This window comes from Notamacropus eugenii, chromosome 4 (genome assembly GCF_028372415.1).
Source record: "Notamacropus eugenii isolate mMacEug1 chromosome 4, mMacEug1.pri_v2, whole genome shotgun sequence".
Classification (NCBI taxonomy): domain Eukaryota; kingdom Metazoa; phylum Chordata; class Mammalia; order Diprotodontia; family Macropodidae; genus Notamacropus; species Notamacropus eugenii.
The window spans coordinates 53,770,440-53,783,770 of record NC_092875.1 but is presented as its reverse complement, the minus strand read 5'-3'; positions in this window follow the sequence as shown (position 1 = coordinate 53,783,770).

Sequence of the window (13,331 nt, the reverse complement as noted above, 5' to 3'; positions counted from 1 at the left end):
TATCTATCTATCTCTCATCTCTATCTATCTATCTATCTATCTATCTATCTATCTATCTATCTATCTCTCATCTCTATCTATCTATCTATCTATCTATCTATCTATCTATCTATCTATCTATCTATCTATCTATCTATCTATACATATCTGTAGAGGTTTAGAAGTCTTCTAAACATCTAGACAGATGAGGAAACTGAGGGGTAGGGTAGGCCAGGGATTTATAGAAGAGTATATAGATTAAGATTAGATGGCCAAGAGAAGAAGATAAGGGAGAGACTTTTGGAGGGGTGCATAAACCAAGGAATTAGAGGGGTAATAGCAAGTAAAGTAGGATCTTTTGTTATTTTTGTTTCAATATAGTCAAGAATATAATGCCTCTATATGAATGTGATTAAGAGGATCTTTCCCCCGCATTGTTGGGTGTGGGAAGATTTGTAAGAAGGTCTATACCTTTTGTTAATGAGGCACTGGTTCTTGAGGGATGTGATGTCCTCTGGCTCTACAAAATGTGTAAAGACTGTGAAGTGTGGTTTTTATTTTGGGGCTTACTGACTGAAAGTGTTCGTTTAGCCAGAGGAGGACCCTGGAAGCTGCTAAAGAGTCCCCTGGCTTTGAAAACCCAGATGTTGCCTCTCTTGTAAAGATGTATGTATGTTAATGGGCAGACATTTTGGAAGCATGTCTGTTGACTTTTGATTTTTCTGTATTTTTTTTGAGATTCAGGGTGTTGACTCCCCTGAACTAAGTGAATGATATATGTGCTTGACTAAAGGATTGATACATATGCTTGATTAAAGTGATTGCTAACCCCTCAAAAGTTGCTTTTCCTTTTATGAATGCATATCTAAGAACCTGTGATAGCAGGCACCCCCTGTTATATTGGGGTGCTTAGTGATACATTATAGTGACGAGGATGGTATCTGCATAAATTAAAAGGGAAGTATGTGTGCTGAGATAATTGTTGTTTCCCAGTTGTGGCAGTTATAATTCTGTGGAACTCCAGGAGGTGGGGGTGGTCAGAGCCAGGGCTCAAGTGGATTAGCCTGGTTCCAGACAGTACTGGAAGAGTGAAGGTCTTTAAAGTGTATTCTATTCAGAAATCCAATCAGAGTAGCGAAAATTTGGAATGGAGCCCTGGAAGCCAAGTGGAACTCTTGCCTTTGAGAGGAACACTCTCTTGTACTGACCCAGATGACCATGGTGAAGTGAGAGGAATGGGAGCACAGAGCTACTTTTTCACACAGACTCTGACTGGAGCTGGAAGGGACTGGCTCCTGCTGGAGGAGGAGGAACCCTGGAGGTAGAAGTTCAGCCCTGGGGCAAGATTGGGACTGCACAGGAAGGCACTGAGCATGCTTTTTTGAAGTGTTGTCCTGGGATATTTTGGGACCCAGGGGGTGAAGTTGCCTATGGTCAGGGAAGTATCATGTACCCCCAAGGACCCCACTCTGATGACTTTGTTGTCCAGCCACCCCTTAGGACTTGGAAGTGGGGCTCATTATAGCCTAAACCTGAGAGTGCAGGGTGGGGAGGACACACACCCCAAGTAGGACTTTGCTTGGACATTTCTCTTTGGGATTGAGGAAGGAGTAGCTGTTTGATCACTCCTCAAAGAATTATGTAATGTTATGCCTATATCTTTGTGTTTGTCTGAAGCCATTTGACCACCCTGGTAATAAGTTGCTATGTTATGTATTCTGCAAATGGATGCTATACATGTTGATTTCTTTTGCAACAAGAGCAGTTCATCTTTCAGGTCTGCTGGATTTTGTGTTGTCTATACGCATGCACATGTTCCATGCACCGATGGTGAATGGAATCATCTTTGCAGGTGTTTTTATACATTTTATACTTTTCTTTTTGACCACATAGTGGGATTCCCTGCCTGCAGTGGTAATCATGCCAGGGTTGGGTAAGCAGACAATTTTGAGGGCACCTTTTATAGTCCCCTTCCTTATACCAGGAGGTGAACAGTGAGATCCTTAAAAAGCTGCTCAGACATGCAGGGGGTTCCTGAGTCCCACTGCTGCTTCCAGTCAGAAATGACCCTATGGCCTGGGCCACCTGTGTGCAGGGTTGTGACTACAGCTCCCAGGGTATCCATACCTGCTGCTTCATGATTTGCCTGTCGTAGGACATTGAGGCATAACAGTAAAATGGTATCGGTCTTTTGATTCGCACATAAATTGAATTTAAGTGAGGCAGAGTTGCATGAAATCACTCCTCCAGAGTCAAGGAAAATGGCACAGAAGTCCTAGATTCAGAGGACAAAATTGTTATTGAAAGAACCCACTGTTCACCTCCTGAAAGGGATCCCAAACTAAAAACACCAAGGAATATAATTGTCAAATTCCAGAACTATTAAGTGAGGGAGAAAATACTACAGGCAGCCAGAAAGAAACAATTCAAATATCAAGAAGCTACAGTCAGGATCACATAGAACCTTATAGCTTAAACATTAAAAGAATAGAGGGACTGGAATAAGGTATTCTGTAAGGCAAAGGAGCTGCGACTACAACCAAGGATCAATTACCCAGCAAAGTTGAGCATAATATTTCAGGCAAGGATATGGACATTCATGAAATAAGGGATTTCCAGACCTTCCCTTTTTTTTTCCTCCAATTTATTTATTTATTTTTAGTTTTCAACATTCATTTCCACAAGATTTTGAGTTCCAAATTTTCTCCCCATCTTTCCCCACCCTCATCCCAAAATACCATGTATTCTGATTACCCCTTCCCCCAATCCACCCTCCCTTCTATCACATCCCTACCTTCCCTTGTAGGGACAAGATAGATTTCTGTACCCCATTACTGGTATTTCTTATTTCCCAGTTACATGAAAAAACAATTCTCACCATTTATTCCTAAAACTTTGAGTTCTAATTTCTCTCCCTTCCTTCCTCCCCACTGACAAGGAAAGCAATTCAATATAGGCTACACGTGTGTTGCTAAAGACTTCCACAATAGTCATGTTGTGAAAGACTAACTATATTTCCCTCCATTCTATCCTGTTCCCCATTTATTCTATTCTCTCTTTTGTCCTTGTCCTTCCCCAATAGTGTTTAATTCTAATTACTCCTTCCTTCCATTTTCCCTCTCTTCTACCATCTTCCCCACAGTTCACTTATCCTCTTCTCCCCTACTTTCCAGTAGGGTAAGATACATCTTCATACCAAATTGAGTATGTATGTTATTCCCTTCTTAAGCCAAATGTAATGAGGATAAGCTTCACTTTTTCCCTCTCACCTCCTCCATTTCCCCTCCATTGAAAAAGCTTTTTCTTGCCTTTTGTATGAGAGATAATTTGCCCCATTCCATTTTTCCCTTTCTCTTCCCAATATATTCCTCCCTCACCCCTTAATTTTATTTTTTTACACATCATTCCTTCCTGTTGAACTCACCCTGTGCCCTCTGTCTATATGTGTGTGTGTGTATGTGTGTGTGTGTGTGTGTGTGTGTGTGTATGTGTGTGTAATCCCTCCAACTACCCAAATACTGAGAAAAATTTCAAGAGTTACAAGCAAAACCAAATACAACCAAGATTATAAGGAAAGCAGAAAACTAGGGGGAAATTTTATAGCAACTATATCTGGTAAAAGCCTCATTTCTCAAATATGTGAAGAATATTATCATTTTTCTTCAGTTATTGTCATTCTTTAGTTCCTCTCCAAGACAAATGGACTGTACTTTATGAACACCCTTTTTCCCTTTGGAACAAATTGTTCTCTTTGAATAAGAGCATCCTATAGCATGTTAATAATTGTAGGCATTTTCTCTTTCTCTTAAGTAAGAAGACATTATTTTTCATTGATTCCTTTGATATTATTGATCTCTTGTTTTCCAGATGAATTTTCTCGTCATTTTTCTGACAGTATAAAATAATTTTTTTGGTAGTTTGATTGGTACAGCACTGAATAAGGAGATTAATTTAGATGGAATTGTCATGTTTATTACATTGACTTGACCTACCCATGAACAATTAATGTTTTCCCAATTGTTTAGATCTGACTTTATTTGTGTGAAAAGTTTTGCAGTTGTGTTCATGAAGTTTCTGAATTTGTCTTGGTAGGTGGACTCCTGAGTATTTTATGTTGTCTATACTTATTTTAAATGGAATCCCTCTTTCTATTTCTTGATGCTTTATTGGTAATATATAGAAATTCAGTGATATGTGGGTTTCTATTTTATATTCTGTCACTTTTTTTTAGTTGATTTTCTAGTATTCTCTAAATACATACCATCAAATCATCTGAAGAGAGATAGTTTTGTTTTCTTGTTGTCTATTCTAATTTTTACAACTTCCTTTTCTGCTCTTATTGATATAGATAGCATTTCTAGTATGATATTGAATAGTGGTGATAAAGGGCATTCTTACTTCATCTCTGATTTTATGGGAAGGCTTCCAGTTTATCCTTATTACAGATAATGCTTCTTGATGGTTTTAGATAAACATTACTTATCATTTTAAAGTATGTGCCATTTATTCCTATGTTCTCCAGTGTTTCTTTTATTTAAAAGAATTTTATTTTGGAATCATGGGCTAAAACACAAATACAGAATAAAGAAAAGAAACAAAAGCATATCATAAACTTAAATATTGGAACTTAAATAAAAGAATGAAAAAACACATCATGTGCACTAAAACATAAAAGATTTCAAATATGTAACAATAAATTTTCATTACACAAAAGCCTGTATAATGAATAGTATATGTTGTGTTGAGAATGGTCCATCTATTCTTTGCTTCCTTGTGAGTTTTCTACTGTTCTCTGCCAAGTACTTTTTTTACTTTATTCTTTTCTCCCCTCCCTCTCTTACTTAAAGGCTACAATGGAATTTAGCTATGTTTCTTCATATATGTTTCTCCATAGCTATATATATATATATATATATATATATATATATATATTATACACACACACACACAATTATACATAAGTACATATATTTCCCCAAAATATTCTTCTCCTGGTCTTTGTTTTTATGTTGGTACATATTTCTTGTTTCCTATCCCTCCTGCCTCCTCTACTTTACTTCTACCCCCTACCTTATCCCTCTATTACTTCCCTATCCCTCTCCAAGGTTCCCTCCCCTATCTTCACATTCTCATAAATCTAAACACTTTCCTATACCCTTCTTTTTCCTATTCCCTCACCTTCCCCTCTCAAGATTCCTCCCTTGTCCTTTCCCCCCTCCCTATGTCCCTACTATTTTATTTCCACTGAATTTAAAAGATTTTTATATTCTTCTAAATATATATGTATTATTTTCTCAAACCCATTCCTGATCAAAGTAGGTTACCAGAACTACCAGTTCTCCTCCCCCATCTAATTACTCTGTATCAATTCTTCCTCCTGTACCTCATTTGTATAAAATGATTACTCTTTTTAGCTATTCCAAAATGGTTTTACTTTAAAATTTTTTATCTAGGTCAGGTTTATCCCAATCTTTGTTATGAGCTACCCAATTATTAATAAGGATCTTAGACATACATTTTACATATACAAAAGGAAAACAATCTTTACTTATGAATCCCTTATACTCAGTCAGTGGTATATACCTTATGTTTCTTTTGATCCTTCTATGTTGAATCTTCTATTAAGTTCAGGATTTTTTTAAATGAAGTTTTGAAAGTCTGAGAGTTTATTAAATGTCCACTTTTTGCATTCAGAATAATACTTAACTTTATAAGGTACAGTATTTTGTCAGAGGCCTAGTTCCTTTACTCTTTAATATATTGTGTTCCAAGACTTATGGTCCTTTAATGTGTCTGCTGCTAGGTCTTGTGTGATTCCAATGTTGGCTCCATCCTATTTAAATTGTTTTAATCTTGATGCTTTTAATATTTTCTCCTTGAGTTAGGGGTTTCAGAATTTGACTATGATATCCCTGTGAGTTCTCTTTATAGGATCTCTTTTAAGTGATGATTGATGGATTTTTTTTTCTATTTCTACTTTGTCTCCCTGATCGCCTATGTCTAATGCTTCAGGACAATTTTCTTTAATTATTTATTGTATGTAGATTCTTTTTTTCTGAAATTTTAATTTATTTTTAGTTTTCAACATTCATTTCCACAAGATTTTGAGTTCCAAATTTTATTCCCATCTCTCCCCTTCCCTCACCCCAAAAGACCATGCATTCTGATGACCCCTTCCCTCAATCTGCCCTTCCTTCTATCACACCCCTCCCATCCCTTATCCCCATCTTCTCTCTTTTCTTTGAAGGCAAGATAGATTTCTGTTTCCCATTACCTGTTTTTCTTATTTCCCAGTTGCATGCAAAAACAATTTTCAACTTTGAGTTCCAATTTCTTTCCCTTTCTCCCTCTTATCTTCACTGAGAAGGCAAGCAATTCAATATAGGCCATACATGTGTAGTCATGCAAAAGACTTCCATAATTATTATTAAAGACTAACTATATTTCCCTTCATCCTATCCTGTGCACCATTTATTCTATTCTCTCTTATGACCTTATCTGTCCCCTAAAGTGTTTACTTCTAATTACTCCCTCCTCCCTTCTATCATCCCCCCACACCTCATTTATCCCCTTCTCCACTACTTTCCTACAGTGTAAAGATAGACTTTCATACCAAATTGAGTGGCATGGTATTCCCTCCTAAAGTCAAATGTGATGAGAGTAAGCTTCACTTTTTCCTTCTAACCTTCTACCCTTTTCCCCTCCATTGAAAAAGCTTTTTCTTGCCTTTTTTATGTGAGATAATTTGCCCCATTCCATTTCTCCCTTCCTCTTCCTGATATGTTCCTCTCTCACCCCTTAATTTTATTTTTTAAGATATCATCCCTTCCTATTCGACTCCTCTTGTGCCCTCTGTTTATATGTATATAATCCCTCCAACAACCCTAATACTGAGAAAAGTCTCAAGAGCTACAAATATGATCTTTCCATGTAAGAATGTAAATGGTTCAACTTTAGTAAGTCCCATATGATTTCTCTTTCCCATTTACCTTTTCATGTTTCTCTTGATTCTTGTGTTTGAAAGTCAAATTTTCTATTCAGCTCTAGTTCCTTCATCAAGAATGCTTGAAAGTCCTCTATTTCATGGAATGACCATTTTTCCTCAGGTTTGCTGAATAGATGATTCTTGGTTTTAATCCTACTTCCTTTGACTTCTGGAATATCATATTCCAAGTCCTTCAATCCCATAATGTGGAAGCTGCTAGATCTTATGTTATCCTGATTGTATTTGCACAATACTCAAATTGTTTCTTTTGGACTGCTTGCAATATTTTCTCCTTGACCTGGGAACTCTGGAACATGGCTACAATATTCCTAGGAGTTTTCCTTTTGGTATCTCTTCCAGGAGGTGATTGGTAGATTCTTTCAATATTTATTTTGCTCTTTGGTTCTAGAATATCAAGGCAGTTTTTCTTGATAATTTCATGAAAGATGATGTCTAGGCTCTTTTTTTTTGATCATGGCTTTCAGGTAGTCTCATAATTTTCAAATTGTATCTCCTGGATCTATTTTTCAGGTCAGTTGTTCTTCCAATGAGATATTTCACATTGTCTTCTATTTTTTCATTCTTTTGTAATTTCTTGATTTCTCATAAAGTCATTAGCTTCCATCTGCTCCATTCTAATTTTTAAAGAACTATTTTCTTCAATGAACTTTTGAACCTCCTTTTCCATTTGGCTAACTCTGCTTTTTAAAGCATTCTTCTCCTCATTGGCTTTTTGGACCCCTTTTGCCATTTGAGTTAGTCTATTTTTAAAGGTATTATTTTCTTCAGCATCTTTTTTTGGGTCTCCTTTAACTAGCTGTTGACTCACTTTTCATTATTTTCTTGCATTGTTCTCATTTCTCTTCCCAGTTTTTTATCCTCTTCTCTTACTTGATTTTCAAAATCCTTTTTGAGTTCTTCTATAGTCTGAGACTATTGCACATTTTTTTTTAGAGGTCTTGGATGCAGAAACCTTGACTTGTATGTCTTCTTCTGATGGTATGCTTTGTTTTTCCTCATCTGAAAAGATGGGAGAAAATACCTGCTCTTCAAGAAAGTAACATTTCATAATTTTTCCCCCCCTTTTTTTGGGGCATTTTCCCAGCCAGTTACTTGACTTTTGAGTGCTTTGTGAAGTGGAGGGTATACTCTGGGGACCTATAAGTTCTCAGTTCTTCTAAGGCAGCACAATCAAGGGAGAGGAATTTAGTCCTCTCCTCACTGAGCTCTAGTCTGGGAACAACCACAAGCACTCTTCTACCCAGGATATGTGAGTAGGATTCCATCTCCAGGGCCTCCACCAGCTCCATCAGCCAGTGCTCCTCCGCACCACAGGACTGACACTCAGGGTTGTGATCCATATTAACAGCTCAATTCCCCCAGGGTCTTTAGTCCAAGGGTTCCAAAAATGGACTCTGCCTCTGCTTGTGGCCAGGGCTAGGTCAGGACTCTGCTCCCTTCTCACACAGATGAAAGAGCTTTCTCACTCACCTTTGAAGCTGTCTTTGGTGTTTGTGAGTTGCACAATCTAGAAATCACAGCTGCTGCCCATGATTCCACACCCTGAAGCCTGCTCTGGTCCTATGAGTGCTGTGCCACGTGGTCAAGGTTGGGCTGCACTCTGCTCTGAGCCTGGTACAATAGACCTTTCCTGTCAACCTTCAAAACTGCCTTGGGCTGGAAATCTCTCACTCTGTCGTTTTGTGGCTTCTGCTGCCCTAGAATTTGTTTAGAGTCATTTTTTACAGGTATTTTATTGGCCATGTGGGGAGAGCTTCTACAGGTCCATCCTTCTACTCTGCCATCTTGGCTCTGCTTCCAACCACATTTAGATAAATTACTTTTTCAACAACATACCTTATTACATATTTAAAACTTGAAGCAACCCATTATTCATTCAGGTGAATGCATTTCCACATCACCTTGCACAGAATTTCATTTCCTCACCAGCACATGGACACACACTAACCATTGTATCTACATTTTCATAATAACCAAGATTTCAAATGGAAAAATTACCATTATGCCAAACATTAATAGCATTCTTACATTATAAACAAACATAACAGTTCCAAACTATCAAATTTTTGTCACATCCCTTTATAACCTCAGTCCATATATAACAAAATTCCAATTTAAAAATTGTGTAACAATTACATTAGATTAATGTTGCTTCTAACATATCCCCATCCTTGTGTCAAGCACTTTACAATCATAAATGCCAAATAACAATATCTTTTTCTGCTTAATCCTGCTAGGAAGAGCACTCTCAGATCCTTCTTTTTATTCCTTCAAGACAGATTTTGACTTGAATAATATCAAATTTGAATTTATAATCACTAATGATAAACATTTTAACCCCCTTTTCATGTCAAATACTCTTGTACTTAAAAGTAAACATTATCCATAACGTCACATATTCCCTTGAAGGAACACGTGGTCACAGTTCTCAGATCTGGAAAACCTTTTTTTCCTTCTTCTTTGAAAGAGTTGAAATCCCTCTCCTTTTTGAGGTTTATCAGATAAAGAGCTGTCCTAAGCATTCCAGCTCCCCATTCCATTGTCTTGAGAATTTCAGGCTGTAAATACTAGGAAATTCAGATAAAGTTCTACAAGGAGTTTTTTAATTGCACCTATTCTCCTCAGGTTAGCTTAAAATATGCTAATATTTACGACTAGGTTTTTGGTCCCGGCAGAAACCTAAGGAATTTAATTCAATGCTGATAGGGCATTGCCAGTTTCCCCAGGGGGAGCCTCCATAGTTTCCAAATATGAAGATTAAATAATTGACTACCTAAGTACTCACCCTCCTTGCCTTCACTTTTTAGAATATGGAGAGAAGTAATGCTTAACGTGCATCTAAAAGAAATCACTGAAATTCTAAAGTGAATCACATTTAAGGCTATGATAGAAAAACCCTTCTTTCTTTCTTTCTTCTTCTTCTTTCTCCTTCTTCTTTCTCCCTTCTTCTTCTTCTTCTTCTTCTTCTTCTTCTTCTTCTTCTTCTTCTTCTTCTTCTTCTTCTTCTCCTTCTTCCTTCTTTTTCTTCATTTCAATTTTAACATTTCCCAATACAAGCAGGATGAATTCAATTCTTCTTTTTTATCCCAATACAGAAAAACCTCTCCTTTAGGTGAGGCAGGAAATGACCACATGGATTGGCCTGTCTCTCCCCAATCTGAGGGGAAAAAAAGATTCCCCCTGTTCCTTTATCTTTCTTTTCACATTCAAAAACTTGACCAGAGTTTAGAATGCAGAAAGATTTTTTTAAAGCAACTTAAAAATTTTTTTTTCCAACTCTCTATTAGCACTGTTCCTGCAACTAGACTAATCCAAATAGCAAAATATTTTTCTCTTTTCCATCCCACTCACTCCTCTGAAACTTCTCCAAGGGTGGTGGGTCGAAGAAGGGGAAGATAAAGGGGAAGGCATTCCTTGCTGGCTGGCTGCATCTACAACTTTATGTAACATTTCAAACACACACAGACAAGTTATTTAGCAAAGGATTATAGAGTGCACAATCAATTTTGAATTTAAATTTAGACCAGTCAAAAACTCAGAGTTGTTATTTACTCCTTCCCAGAATCTAGATTCTCCCTCCTCCCCCATCCTCCTCTCTGCTGTCTTTTGGGAACAGATAGGCAAAGGAATATAGCCAACATTCCTTCAGACAGTCTTCCAAAGGAATACTCAGAGGATTCTTTATCTCTTTTCCTTATCTTAGGAATGCACACTTCCCATCTTAGGACTTAGACTCTGAAGGTCCCCAAAGGACTGGTTGTGACTAAGATCCCCTATGCTAAGACCTCCCTCTGACTGCCCTCATGCTTGGGCTGGTACTTCATAGAAGAACACTCACTTCCAACCCTAGGCAAACCTCATTTAGCAACCTAGGATCCTGAGATAGACAAAGCAGTACTTAGCCACCGCTATTTTCCTGCAGTTGCTCAGGTCACTGATTTACACTGTCTAGGGCCGTTCAATCTATTGTTTTACCTGTGTTTCTGGGTTCTCAACAATTCCAAACAGTTCTAGGGAAACTAGCAATCAGAAGAGGGGAAACTTGCCTGTGGATGTTTGGGCCATTGAAAACCAATGGGCACACTTCCTATCCCCCACAGTAAGCTTCATTTCTGATGCCAGAGATCCTGGACAAGCCCCTAATTGTGAGAAATGTGATCACCTTAAACAAAGAGCAATACTATTATGAAATCAGGAAAGCTTTTAATAATCTTTACTTTCATTTCCCTTGAATGAATAGTTAGTTCCCAATAAGGCCACAGGAAGACTACACTTTGTTCAGACCAATGCAAGACCTTTATACTGACTGTTCCAAGTTTGAGCTTCCAGTCACACCATCTCTTGGTCATGTGACTTCATGTTCTCCTCTCTGACATGCTTCCCCTAAACAGCTCATCAAGCCTGCATACAAGTTTCTGACCTTATACCTGACCATACTAGGTCACAACTCTGATTAAATGCTATCTCTTAAAGCTAGGAGGAGTTTTAACCCTCTGGAAACAGAATTCCTTCCTTTGTTTCCCACAGTGCACGATATAAAGCAATAAATAACCATAGTAATCTGGTGTTGATAAACCCAAAGATCAAAGAATTTGGGGATTAGAATTCATTATTTAATAAAAATTGCTGAGAACACTGGAAGGCAATTTGGCAGATAGGTAAAGATCAACATCTTATAGGCAACCCGATATGAAGTTATTAGAGTTGAAGGAGAGAGTGTCATTGGGATGGTATCTGCCCTAGTGATGGTGACCACTGTGGCTTTAACTAAGGTTGAGGCCCATGGAACCTCAGTTATTGTTCTAGGAAGAGTTCCAGAGATACTGGTGGTGGAGATATCAAATGCTGGTGTAGTTAATACCAAGGATGACTCTATTTCTCCTCCAAGCCTTGTCTCTGTGCTACCTGGGAATGTAGTATGCAGTGTGGAATGAAGTCCTGTAGACAGCTAAATCTGGACTGCATCCTCCCCCTGGACTTGACATGATGGATGAAACTTCTCTGGAATGAATGTGCTGGTATCTGCAGAGTACCTGGTCTGCTGGTCTCACACACAGGGTTGCTGGTGAAAGAGAAACTACTCTTTAACTTTCCAATGTGCCTGGTTCTGAATTCAGTCATTGATGCAACAGATGGAGTGCCCATCATAGGGGGTGTAGGCTCTGTGGTCTCTGTGGGCTTTTGGTTCAGCTGGTCTTGTATGAACTCCAGTCATGACCATGCTTGTCATGCTTCCCAAAGAGGTTGAGGATATAGTTCTGGGGTAGCTGGGTCTTTCAGTTAAGATGGACAGAGAAGAAGTGGAAGCCCTGTCAGGATAGAGGGTTACTCCTGTGCTTGGAAAGTGCATGTGTTCATTGTGAGCGCTTGCAGGGGTGTCTTTGTTCTCTGGGAAGGTGCTAGACAGTTGTACCTTCTGTTGGCCCTTCTGTAGACACCAAGAAAAGGCTTGTGTCCTCTCTACCATCTACTGCAGTGAAGAACAAGGCAGCTGAGCCTGACTTTGGTCCTGCCTGAGCATCACATGTCAATAGTATGGCTTTTAAAGGCTCACCAGATCCTTGGCTGACTGTGAGATCTGCTGGAGAAAAGCAGCATGGGTGGTTTGGTCCAAAAGGAGCATTGATCACTCTAGAGGATCTCTCAGGTGGAACTGGTGTTTTTATGGGAAAGGATATTGTTCCTCTGTGTGTCTCAGGTCTGAGCCCATTTTTGACCATGTTCTCAGTGAGAAGAATGTCCTGATTGGTACCTGTGCTGGATTGATTTTCATGGTAACTGTCTGTTGTAGTCTCTGAAACAGAATCTCTCACTGTGGAGCTAGTCATGGAGATGCTGGTAGACTCTGGAGATTTGTCACATCAGACCCATTGTCCTTGTTCAGTGTTACTCTGCTTCTGGTAGAGATTGTTACGACCAGAGGACCTGGTTAGTGTGTGGGGAGCGTTGCTGTTATTCTGGCAGGGATATACACTTCCTCTCAGCAGATTCTTTCTTTCCTGGGGCCAACACCCAATCTCCAGTACTTCACTTTCCTCTGCAACACCCATCATGGGCACTTCATTCTGAAAAGCACTTTCATCCTTTCAGCCTTGCTAGGGACTTTAACCTATACTCTGGAGATCACTCATGATGCCCACACCAAAGACTAGTCCTGAAGGATTCATGCTTTGTCTTTATAAAGTCTGCCCTGGACTTCCATGGTTCTGATTGGTGACTGATTTTGCTGATCTATTATTTCATAAAATCCAAGGTCAGACTTCATTTCACTCCCTACTCTCAACCAAGTGGGTACACTTTTATTCCCCAGATCCTCTTCAGATCTGGAATTATGATCAAATCCTCT